Here is a 12,735-nt window from a genome sequence, read left to right as displayed (position 1 = left end):
AAAATAGAGCTACCATATGATCCAGTAATCCCACTCCTGGGCATATACCCAGAGAAAACCATAATCCCCAAAGAAACATGTACCATAATGTTTATTGCAGCACTATTTAAAATAGCTAGGATGTGGAAGAAACCTAAATGCCCATCAACAAATGAATGGATAAAGAAGATGTGGCATATATATACAATGGAATATTACTCAGCTATAAAAAGGAATGAGATGGAGCTATATGAAATGAAGTGGATAGACCTAGTATCTGTCATACAGAGTGAAGTAAGTCAGAAAGAGAAAGACAAATATTGTATGCTAACTCACATATACGGAATCTAAAAATGGTACTGATGAACTCAGGGACAAGACAAGAACAAGGACGCAGATGCAGAGAATGGACTAGAGAACTCTAGGTTTGGGGGCCGGGGGGTGAAGGGGAAGCTGAGATGAAGTGAGAGAGTAGCATAGACATATATATACTACCAACTCTAAAATAGATAGCCAATGGGAAGTTGCTGTATAACAAAGGGAGTCCAACTTGAGGATGGATGATGCCTTAGAGGACTGGGACGGGGAGGGTAGGGGGGACTCGAGGGAGGGAGGGAATATGGGAATATGTGTATAAATACAGATGACTGAACTGGCTGTACCTCAAAATAAATAAATAAATATAAATCAATCAATAATTAGAATAAGACTCTTTTCATGTACATCCTTGGTGCAACCAATAATGTAGTGCAATATTTATTTTCTGTAGGACAAAAATATGAATGAATTATCCACAAAGAGATTAAGATATTACATAAATTTATGGTATGCTGTAGGTGATTCCCAGGCAAGGTCTTATTCTATGCATTTTCTCCCTGATTTACAAGATAGAAAAATGACTTGTCTCATGGCTCTTCCACTACACTTTGTAAGTCACATTCATTTTTATTTAATTATAACACCAATTTGTTATAAAGCAAATCCAGTAACTGCTGCAGAGTATGATAGAATATCATACTAAAACACTAAAAATCAAGTAATTACCTTTTCTTTGTTCTTTGACAATATCTAGTCCTTCAACCATTTATCCATAAGAACATAATAGTGATATTATCTCTCCTACTTCACAGTGATTTTCTGGGGTCATATGATAAGATATTAATGAGTATAACTGTAAAATGTAACAATATATAAATGTGCTATTATCTTCCTTTATTAAATTCAGGGTTAGATTAATTTAGTGGAATAACTAGTAGATGGACTTGAAACTCCTTGTAACTCTTAGCTTTGCTATGAAATTATATTCAAATGCAATGAATATAATGTTTTCTTTTTATTTTATATAGCTGACATAGTAAATTGTTACTTCTGAGTACTTTATGACATTTAATACTTTGTATGGTGTGTACTTATATCTCTACAATTTTTCTCCAAAATTGTGACATTGGAAAAGCTTTGGGAACAGAAAAATGTTTTTTATTTATCCATATGTTTTGTGCTCAAGTTGCTTGAACAGGCATGAGAGAACTACTAGGTCTCAACACTCCTACCAACAACAAATGCTGTTATATACAATGGAATAATACTCAACCTTAAAAAGGAATAAAATTGAGTTACTTGTAGTGAGGTGGATGGACCTAGGGTCTGTCATGCAGAGTGAAGTAAGCCAGAAAAAGAAAAATAAATACTGTATGCTAACACACATGTATGGAATCTAAAAAACTGGTACTGATGAACCCAGTGGCAGGGCAAGAATATAGATACAGATGTAGTGAATGGACTTGAGGGTGAGGTGAGGGGGAGGGGAAGCTGAGATGAAGTGAGAGAGTAGCATTGACATATACACACTACCAAATGTAAAATAGATAGCTAGTGGGATGCTGCATAACACAGGGAGATCAACTCGATGATGGGTGATGACCTAGAGGGCTGGGGTAGGGAAGGTGGGAAGGAGTCACGGGAGGGAGGGGATATGGAGATATATGTATAAATACAGCTGATTCACTTTGTTGTACAGTGGAAACTGGTACAACAGTGTAAAGCTATTATACTCCAAGAAAGATCTGAAAAAAAATTTTTTAAAAGAGCAAATGCTATGCTCATTACTGATGCATAGTTTACTGTTATTCCTATTTTGTGACATTGCTCAATTATTCTATGAAAATGTAATAATGTAACAAATGTACAAAAATTCTTTAACAGATAAAGCCAGATGACAATATTGTATCTGTCATTATTCATATCACAAGAAGTGAAAAAAGATTTGTGCTGTTGTACATTTCTGAGGGATCTTACTGAATAATATGAGATGCAGACACAACCAAGTACAGCTTAAAGAATCAGAGCTCAGTTGCTGGAGTTTTAAAATGATAGCTATGACCAAGAACCAAGGTAACAGAGAAACACTGAACAGGGTAGACAATGAAGACCTTGACCTTGTGTTACTGAAGTAACACAGTGAGGAAGTTGAATATGTCACTTAGCAGATTGTTTGTCTACTCGATGAGGAAGTGAACATGTCACTTAGTAGGTTGTCTGTCATGAAATGAGCTAGATGATACCACTTTGGTGATCCAAACTTTGAAAACAAGTGTGAATATTCAGGTGACTGGGTACAGAAATTTAAGAAAAATCATATTGTATAAAAAGAAAATTTATGGTGAAAAATATATGCTGATCATGTAGCAGCTAAAAATTACATTGAAAAATTTATTATTAAAACCCTTAGAAAATATACAATATATAGTACTAATGAAACCACTCTGGCCTAAAGCTATATTCTTCAAAAAAAAAAATTCCTGAGGGAAATAAATCACCAAATATATAAGGACATTAAACACTATAATTGTTCTTGGATACAAATGCTACAAGCACATAAATTAGAAAGTTGTAGTTCATGGGGCTTCCTAGGTGGTGCAGTGGTTAAGAGTCTGCCTGCCAATGCAGGGGACACAGGTTCTATCCCTGCTCCAGGAAGATCCCACATGCCACAGAGCAACTAAGCCCATGTGCCACAACTATTGAGCCTGCACTTTAGAGCCCATGAGCCACAACTACTGAGCGCATGTGCTGCAACTACTGAAGTCCATGCGCCCTAGAGCCTGTACTCTGCAACAAGAGAAGCCACGGCAATGAGGAGCCCGTGCACCACAATGAAGAGTAGCCCCCACTCACCGCAACTAAAGAAAGCCCTCGCACAGCAAAAAAAAGACTCAACACAGCCAAAAAAAAAAAAAAGTTGTAGTTCATGTTTAGGAAAAGCCAACATTTGAGATATTTGAAAGGTGTATGTACTTTAGATGAGCATTTTTTAAATAAAAATATAAAGGCATGGGTGACAAATGAAATATTTTCTGACCTCTTTAATAATCACTTTGACCAGTAGCACTAACTATTTGTAGGCAAGATGGGTGGGAATAAATGTAAAATTTTATTACTCCAGGAAAACTGCTCTGCATGCGCATTACGTTCTAATTTTGTAAAATGTAATCTTTTTAGCAGTTATGTCCACCCAATGTAAACCTATAATATAGCTTTAAGACTAAGAATTTTTATCCTCCATGAATAACATCTATAATCACTTTGCTTGATCAATTCCTTGCTTCACTGTGTATTGCTACAGTTAGATTACCGTCGCTACAATTAAGAGATTTCTTGGACCAAGACATCATAAATGTTGTTAAGAATGCCATTTATGGGAATCCCCAGGTGGTTCAGTGGTTAGGATTCTGCTTTCACTGACGAAGGCCCAGGTTTGATTCCTGGTCGAGGAGCTAAGATCCGAAAGCTGCATGGCGAGGCCAAAAAATAATAATAATAATAATAAATAAGTAAAAATTTTCTTAAAAAATGCCATTTACCCAGTTACGAATCATGGTATGGTGGGCTGCTGAGAGCAAATGCCTAGTCCAGACTTTAGCACTCACTGATGTTTGAAAATGATCTTTCAAGTGAAGGCTTTAAAGAATTTTGTGTGCTAATGAGAAAATCATTTAAAACCCTGCTATGTATGTCTGCATTTATCAGCTGAAAGTGTAAAATAAGTTAGACCTAGCTGACATTTAAAACACGGTACACGTTGAATATGAAATACTACTTATGCTTTCTTGAAAGAGAGTAAAATTGCTGAACACGGAATTTAACGTAGCAATGAATAATGACAGCAGTAATGATAAGCGCAACATTGTAAACTATTAGAAAAGAAGTATCTTTGGCATGGTAAAAATGTGTGCTGATGTAATTTTTGGTCTTAAGGCTGCTTTGATAGAAAATTATGTTAATCAGGCAGATGCCACTGGAAGAGGTCCTTATAAAGACTACTCCGCATACTTTACTAATTAAGGACCTCCTATCTTTCCCATCATGAAATGTCCAATTCTATCAAGATGGTGAGGCTGGGGCAATAGTGATTTACCTATTTCTCAAAAATCCTCAAATAACCAAGGGTAATTAACACTTACTGCTTGTGAACAGGTTTTTAGCTTAGTATATGACATTAAATGCTGCTTTTAGATATAACGTACTATATTAGCTATAGTCTATAATTATCCCATGATTTTTAAATAAACCTTATATTCTACAAGTAAATATTAAATAAAATATAACACTATTAATAGTCTTTTAAAAATCATAGTAATGTGTTTGTTTATGAATGATGTTCCAGACCTCACTTACGCTTTCTGTAGTACATGAAATATACACTCTATTAATTTTTTTAGTTAAAACTGAATTCTGGGGACTTATCTCATGGTGCAATGGTTAAGAATCTGCCTGCCAATGCAGGGGACACGGGTTCGAGTCTTGGGCCAGGAAGATCCCACATGCCGTGGAGCAACCGAGTCCATGAGCCACAACTACTGAGCCTGTGTGCCACAACTACTGAAGCCCATGCACCTAGTGCCCATGCTCCGCAACAAGAGAAGCCACTGCAATGAGAAGCCCGCACATCACAATAAAGAGTAGCCCCCGCTTGCCTCAACTAGAGAAAGCCCTCACGCAGCAACAAAGACCCAATGTAGCCAAAAAATAAACAAATAAAAAACTGAATTCTGAAAAATAGCTTGACCTAAGTATTTTGGATAAAGAATGATGAACTAGTATTGGGTAACTAGTTAATTTATACAAATTATTAAATTAAATTTATACAAAATAAATGTTAGCCCAATAATTATTTCTCTCCTACACTTAGCATTACTACATATATGTATATATATAAATATTGTTCATATGACAAACATAAGAAATGGTAATAATACCCTGAGTTTAATTGGAAATAAAAATACAAAATATTTTCAGAGTATTTTACTCATGTTATCAATTTTGATTTATTATTTATTTTCTGATAAATGAATGTCTGCTTTCCTAAATTGTTCCTGAAATTTAAACCCCTTTTAATTAAAAATCCAAAAGATTTTGAACATTAAATTCCTATGATATTCTGAATAGTAGTGTTTCAGTAATGATAATAGTGTATTGTGTGTTGATTTATATTTGTTTCTTTGTATCTTAAATATATCATTCATTCTCTTATTTATAGTTGCATTTTAAGGTTATGTAAAAGTATTAGAGGTATGTGTATGTGTAGAGCTTAGTCATGTTATAGAATCCATAGGTCCAAATGCTGTAAAATCATATAAAAATATAACATACGTAAGAATAATATATAATACATAAGAATATGTATTATCATATATCAAGAGAACATTATAAGAAAAGATTATTGTTTTTTTCTTCAGCTCTTAACAATACTGTTTTAATACATATTTAATGCAAAGTCTGGATTGTATGTTTTTCAATTTTTGTTGTTACAAGAATTTTATGTTCAATAATTTTTAAATGACTATGACAACAAAATAAAAGTATTAAATAATTTTTTTATATTTTACTATCTAAATTTTACTATTTTACTATCTAATAGTAAAATATACTATTTTAATATGTATTTTTAGTAGGAGTTCAAGAGATTTAATGAGCAACTCTAAAGAACCAAAAGTTTTTTATCCCTACTTAAGAGTTCTGATGCTCTAAAGGAAGTAGTTACCCACTCTGGAACTGAAAATATTATCTTAATAGAGAACAATAATTTACCTTTTAAAATGTATCTTTATGAAGTTTATTTCATGTTATTCCTATTATGTATGCAGCCTGTATTGCAAAAGGGGCTGATTATTATGCTAAAATTCCAGGCCTCAAGGATCTCATCAACTCTAGGAAAATAAGTATAATGTTGACTCTAAGATATTAAAAGTTTGCTGCCATAAAATCTTAGATAATATTTTTGGAAAACAGATGACTGTTTCCAACCTGAGATTTGCATGTTAGGAAAAAAGGAGAAAGCAACTGTAACTACCTCTCCTTAGTCTGTACATCAATTTTAGAGCTTTTCTTTCATACACAAGAGAGCCTAAGATTCTGGACTCGCAATTCCAAGAATTCCTTCTGAACCCTCAGGAGACAGAGAAGGTCTCAGGAACTCAAGTAAACACAGTTCAAAAAGGTATTTGAAAGGGATAAGATCCAATTTACATTTGAAAACAGATTCAAATATATTGTTGGAAAAAAGTGGTCACATGTTCAATCAAAATAAAGTGTGATACAAGAATTGTAAATTGGTCAAGTGAATAAACACAAACTCTCTTTCTGTGCCTCTGTGTGTGTGTTTGTGTGTGTGTGTGTCTATTTCTCTGTCTCTCCCCACCCTTCATTATTTCTTCATGCATAAATGCCATACTTGAAAGTTTAACTGTGAAACCTCATTAATGAATTATTTTTATTATTTACTTTTACATTTTGATTTTTGCCATTATTTATAGATTTGTAGGCATAACAAAAACAAGTTGTAGGTAATCTCCACAAATTTAGAAATATATTAATATTATAAAATCAATCTAATGGTGAAAGTATATGTAATTCAAATATGTGTGTACATTTATATACATTGTATATAAATTATGTACTTATATATGTAAAATATGTAAGTTAATATTATTTTATTTAATTACTTACATTTCATCTTGTATTACCCTAAAAAATAAAGATGATCATTCATCAGTACACAGGAGTATAACTATCCAGTTTTTTATTGTTTCTTTTTTTTTACATCCCATGTATAATGTTTATGTCTAATATCCTGCCTAATGAACTAAGTTTGACATTTTTTTTTATTGGGGTATAGTTGTTTTACAATATTGTGATAGTTTCTACTGGTATTATCTGTGTCAGTATCTGTTTTGAATGGTCGGTACCTCTGTAGCATTGGCTGGTAAATATTATATATGTACTTGATATCTTAAAACTAATCAATTATCTAAAATTTTCTGCCTCAGGTTTTATAAAAATAGCCTCATTTATTGCCTTTCTGATGCCCCATAATTTGTGACCACATTACTGAATTGGTTGCCTGGACCCATGCCAGGGTCCTATCCCAGGTCAAGACTCCTTGTCTTAGCTAGGGAGTTTCTTTTTCTGCTCAGACTCTCACAGTCAATAATGAAACTGATGCTGAGACTGGAACCACACAAGCTTTATTCAATGATCAGAGAGAGGAGAAGTGGGAACTTAGTTTCCAAACCAACTTCTCAACCCAGTACAGAAAGAGACACCACATATATAGGAGGATTGAGGTAAAAGGGAGGGAATTGGAAAATAGGAGGAATATTCAAGAGTTATCCAAGAACAAGGGTGTGGTTTAGACCCATAAGTGATTGCAATGCTCCTTTTAGCCCTTCTGTGGGCTTTTTCTGGTTGTTTTCATGGCAATTATCAACTGTTGCTGTGCTGGTGCCTGTATCATTTAGCTAAAGTATTATAATGAGTGTATAATAAGGCTTAAGGGCTACTGGAAGTCAAATCTTCCGTCACTTTGGGTTTAGTTGGTTCTAACCAGCTCTTTGTTTTTCTCTTTGCAGTGTCAACTGAAAAAAAAAAGAAAAAAAGTACAACCTGAAAGTTGAGAGTTATGTTTTATTTAGCGGACAAAACTGAGGACTTAAGCCCAGGACACAACATCTTGGAGAGCTCTAAGAGACTGCTCCAAAGAGGTAAGTGAGGAGCCAGGATATAGAGCAGTTTTTGTAAGAAAGACCAAGCAGTAGGAACATCAAAAGATAACTGTTAAGTAAAGAAAACCGGACATTTCAAGTCAAGGAATTTAGCCCCTTTCTATGTATGGGAAGATGCAAGAGTCTGGGCTCCTCACTGAAATCATTCCCTTGATAGGCCCGTCAGCTACCTGGGGCCAGTATCCTGTGCTTTCTCATCCCGAGCCTTTTCAGGTGCACCTTCAGGGGTGGCTGCAGTGACTGCTTGATGGCAGGCACCGTGTTTCTATTCTGAGTTCTTTCAGGGCTCACCTTTGGGGTGCCTGTAATGTGATGGTTTGATGGCTACAAGATCCTTTGTTTACTGATGTTGAAGGCAACATTTTTTTTCATTGAGAGCAGCTTCCTTCTGAAACTTAGATAAGAGCAATTGGTTTCCATTTGAGGGAAGGGCAGGGGTATGATTCTAGGGCAACAGTCTTGGTAACACCACACATACACTATTCTATTTATTTGCTTCCTCCAAATCTTTGTCCCCAAAAAGTTTTGATATGTTTCAAATAAAGTGGTCATCTCTCTTATATTCAGAATAATACCATGGTGAGCACTTGCCATTTATATTAATTAAAGTTAACAGTTAAAATTTCAGCTTTTCAAAATAGAAAGAGACCTCCTATTCATAAATTTTAGTCTTCACATTTTAAAAAATTTCATTGAGTATACACATGCTAAAGCAAAGTATTCAATCAAATATTTCTTTCTAGAATGATTCCTAGCTTCGGCAAGGTATTTTTTCAGGTTTCATGCCATAAAAGTGTTATAAATAATTTATTTTGAAGAATTCAAGTATTGAAATTCCTGATGTCATATCTATATTATGTATATATAATATGTATATATATTTGAGCATATTCTCATTCAGATAAACACAACATGGTAGAAAATGCAAAGAATGTACATATTTGTGAATCATTTCTGCAAATCCTTATAGAATTTGGTATTTTATTAAACAGGAAGACAAATGAAGATTTTATAGAAATAGCACTATTTTCTTTATTAAGATTTTGATTGTTTACCCACAGAGGTCAAAAAGTGGTAGTTAGCCAATTATTTCTGTCACCGGCAATTCTAGTCATATGATTATGAATATAGTAGCTATGACACGTTCGTCTAGTATTGATTAGTCTAAGAAATGTCACTCTGAAATGGAGTTAATGATCTCGTAATAGGGTTTTCATCAAAATTGAACATTTAGAGATACTGAAGATATAGACGCATAAGATTTGGAAGTAGTATATTTTTATTTGCGTCATTTTTATCTACAGTTTTATATCTAGAGTGATAAAAGTCTCTTCAATTAAAAATAAAACATATAATTATATGAAGTCGTATCTTCGCATATATAATCAAAACAAAAATGTTGTACTTAAAAAGATATTTAATGTTGAACATCTTTGTTTTGCTGGATTTTGTGTGTGTGTCTTATCAATGCCTTGAGTTTGAAATGGGAATAAAATCATTTACTTGCATATTATGCACCATATGCAGCAAGGCCTCATCGGATTTTCATAATATTTCCAGAGCAAGAAAAAGTACACAGATTTCTACCCAAAAAATAAGTACAGAGATTATGACAGTAGATTGAATCAGATTGTTTTTAGATCAACCTAAGCTTGTTAGGTAATCATGTTATAACAGCAAATATTAAAATGATAAACAACTCATCAGGGTGTATATTTTTGTTTATAATTTCATTTCTTTTCTTTTCTTTATTTATTTTGGCTACATTGGGTTAGTTGTGGTGAGTGGGGGCCACTCTCCATTGTCATGTGCGGGCTTCTCAGTGCCATGGCTTCTCTTGTTGTGGAACATGGGCTCTAGGCACAAGGGCTTCAGTAGCTGTGGCACATGGGGTCAGTAGTTGTGGCTTCCAGGCTCTAGAGTGCAGCCTCAGTAGTTATGGCACATGGGCTTAGTTGCTCCACAGCCTGTGGGATCTTCCTGGACCAGGGATCAAACCTGTGTCCCTTGCATTGAGAGGAGGATTCTTAACCACTGTGCCACCAGAGAAGTCCTGTTTTACAGTCTTATGCATGAAATAAAACTTATCATGCATTTCTCCATACAATTTCTATGTTGACAGAGGTGAAATATAAACCCTAAAAAGCTTCAAGGAATTTATTTTTCTGAGAGTTTAGTTGGCTAGATAGTCTGAAAAGTCTTCACACTGCAAAATAGATATATGTTATATAAAGTATCATTACCTTTATTTTTAAATGTTTTGTAAGCTCACAGAAAACAAGACAAATTCCCCACAGAGAGAATAACAACAACAAGAAAAAGAACTAAGAGCAGCAAACAGATGGGTGAGCAAAACCTGGCATCTGGCTTCACTGTTGAGATAAAATGTCTATCCCAGGCAGGTGATAGATGTTAACAACTATATCAAAGGATAAGTACTTTGCTTTTGAGCCACTGGAAGGGGGGAGGGGACAACTGAAATTAAAACCTAAAGGTTAGGCTTTTGTGGGAAGAACATTCTAAATAAATGGGAGAGAAGAGAAATAAAATCAAAATTTTAGGGAAATACTTCAAGAATAAAATTTTCTCTAATTTTTCTTTTACTATTGGATAAAAAAGATAATAATCATCTTTCTTGAGAACACCTATGATGTTTAGTGTCACTCCAAATGTATCGATACATCATGGTGTATTCATGTGGTGAAATATTATATAGCCATGAATATTAACAAATTGTTGCTCCACACAACAGCATGATTTAAAGTGGTGGAAACAACCTTAATCAAAAGAAGACAATAGCAAAAGGTTATGCTTCTAACATCCAGTTTTATAAAGTTTGATCAATGGCAGAACATAACAACTTATTACAGTCTGCAGAAAGATTGTCTTGGAGTGAGAGTGACCAGAAAGAAAGCCCAAAGTGGGCTTCTGCTATGCGAAAAATGTGACATTTCTTGATTTGGATGCTGGTTGCACAGAAAGTTTAACTTATGAAAATTGATCCATGTATACATTATGATCTATATACATTTCAACATACATATTACTATTCTTGAAAGTTTTTGCTTAAATAAAAAAGGAAGACTTCAATATGAATTATGGTCTAAGTAATTATATTTGGTATGGTATTATTGGATCTGCTGGTGATGGATATATTTCCATTAATGGAGCTATACTCTCCACCCTGTTCAACTTTCTGCAGTGGTTTCAACTCAAAATTTACAATCAAGATTTACAATAAAACTCACAATGCAAAATAGGCATCTCCATGCTTTAAGTTTGCTTAGTTTTAAGAAACAGTTCATGACAGGTGACAATAGCATGCAAAGCAACAGCATAACTTAACTTTTGAGACTCTAAGGTACAAATTCCCATTGCCCTAAGTTAACAATTTGACATGTGGTCATGATGGTTATGGTCGAGTATTTGCCTACACTTATCAGTGATGACTTGCCAATTTTAATCTGGTCATATAGCCTGAGACAACAGCTCACCTGATAACTGTCTTTTAATTTGATCAGACTTTTTCTTCCTCTTTTAAGGCATGCTGCTTGAGCATGGCCAGTTTCCTTGAAAATAGCTCCCTCTTGTGTTTCTATCTAAGTTAACAAGTCTTATCATACCCAAGGTGAGCCTCCAGAAAAATCCTTTCCACGTCCAGTTCATACCAAATCTAGTTTTCAAAGCCCAAAGAACAGTCTTACTATTTGGGGGCCAGTGATAGTGAGCCATCAAAAGTGCTGAGTATTTGTGGTGATGCTGAAATTCAAAAAATTATATGCATACTCAAGAAATGTGTCATCTGGGCAATTGTTAGCTAACCATACTCAGAGATGTATTTCAAGATGCATTTCAATCAATAAGCAAAATGGTTTTGCATAATCATCTTTTCTGAAGTTCCAGAAATAAATTATCACTGATCCTTAACTGTTACATCACCAATATTTGCTGTTTTGGACGTTATGCAGACTCCTTCAATAGCCACTTTTATAATGATCCATCCATACTCATATGTGGTCTAAGAACAAAGCAGAATCTGATATAGGAGCAGCCAGTAAAAATCCCTTTGCTTTGTACCCATGCAGTTGTCTAAAAAAGATGCCATCCTGGTTCATGGCTACATAGTGCTCTAGCTGCTCTCTGCCAGGAATAAACCATACAGTCTAGTTCTAAGATAGTATTTCCTTTAAGATTATAAAAGAAACTATGTGATAATACAACTAAGAAAATGTTACAGATGTGATAAATCCAACTGCTGTTAATAAGGAGATTCATCAAGAAATCCTAGTTGATGTCTTTTCTCCAAATGATTCAAGTTGTTTTGGGTTAAATCTTAGAATTTGGCTTCAGTTACATTCTCCTTTTAAGTGGAAAAGACATCTTGAGCTCCTTCCAACTCTGAACGTAAGTCAGTACTACATCTAACAGAAATGGCTAAGAAAATCATTATCTTGCTTTCGGAAGCTAAGTTAGATAAGGGGTGATAATTTCCTTTTCTGGTTTCCTTATCCATCTGTAAACTCCCTTTCAATCAACCACAATTTCTTCCTACCTCTACTCCAATGTACCATCTGCTAACCTAGATTTTGAATCTGTGATAGTGATACTGAAAACCCACAGGGATGGCCTTAGCATAGCTTCTGTTGTACATATTTCCAAGAAAAGTTTAAAAATGTAATGGATTTCTGAAAACAAA

The sequence above is a fragment of the Hippopotamus amphibius genome, chromosome 15 (genome assembly GCF_030028045.1).
Source record: "Hippopotamus amphibius kiboko isolate mHipAmp2 chromosome 15, mHipAmp2.hap2, whole genome shotgun sequence".
Lineage (NCBI taxonomy): Eukaryota > Metazoa > Chordata > Mammalia > Artiodactyla > Hippopotamidae > Hippopotamus > Hippopotamus amphibius.
This window is presented reverse-complemented; position numbering follows the sequence as displayed.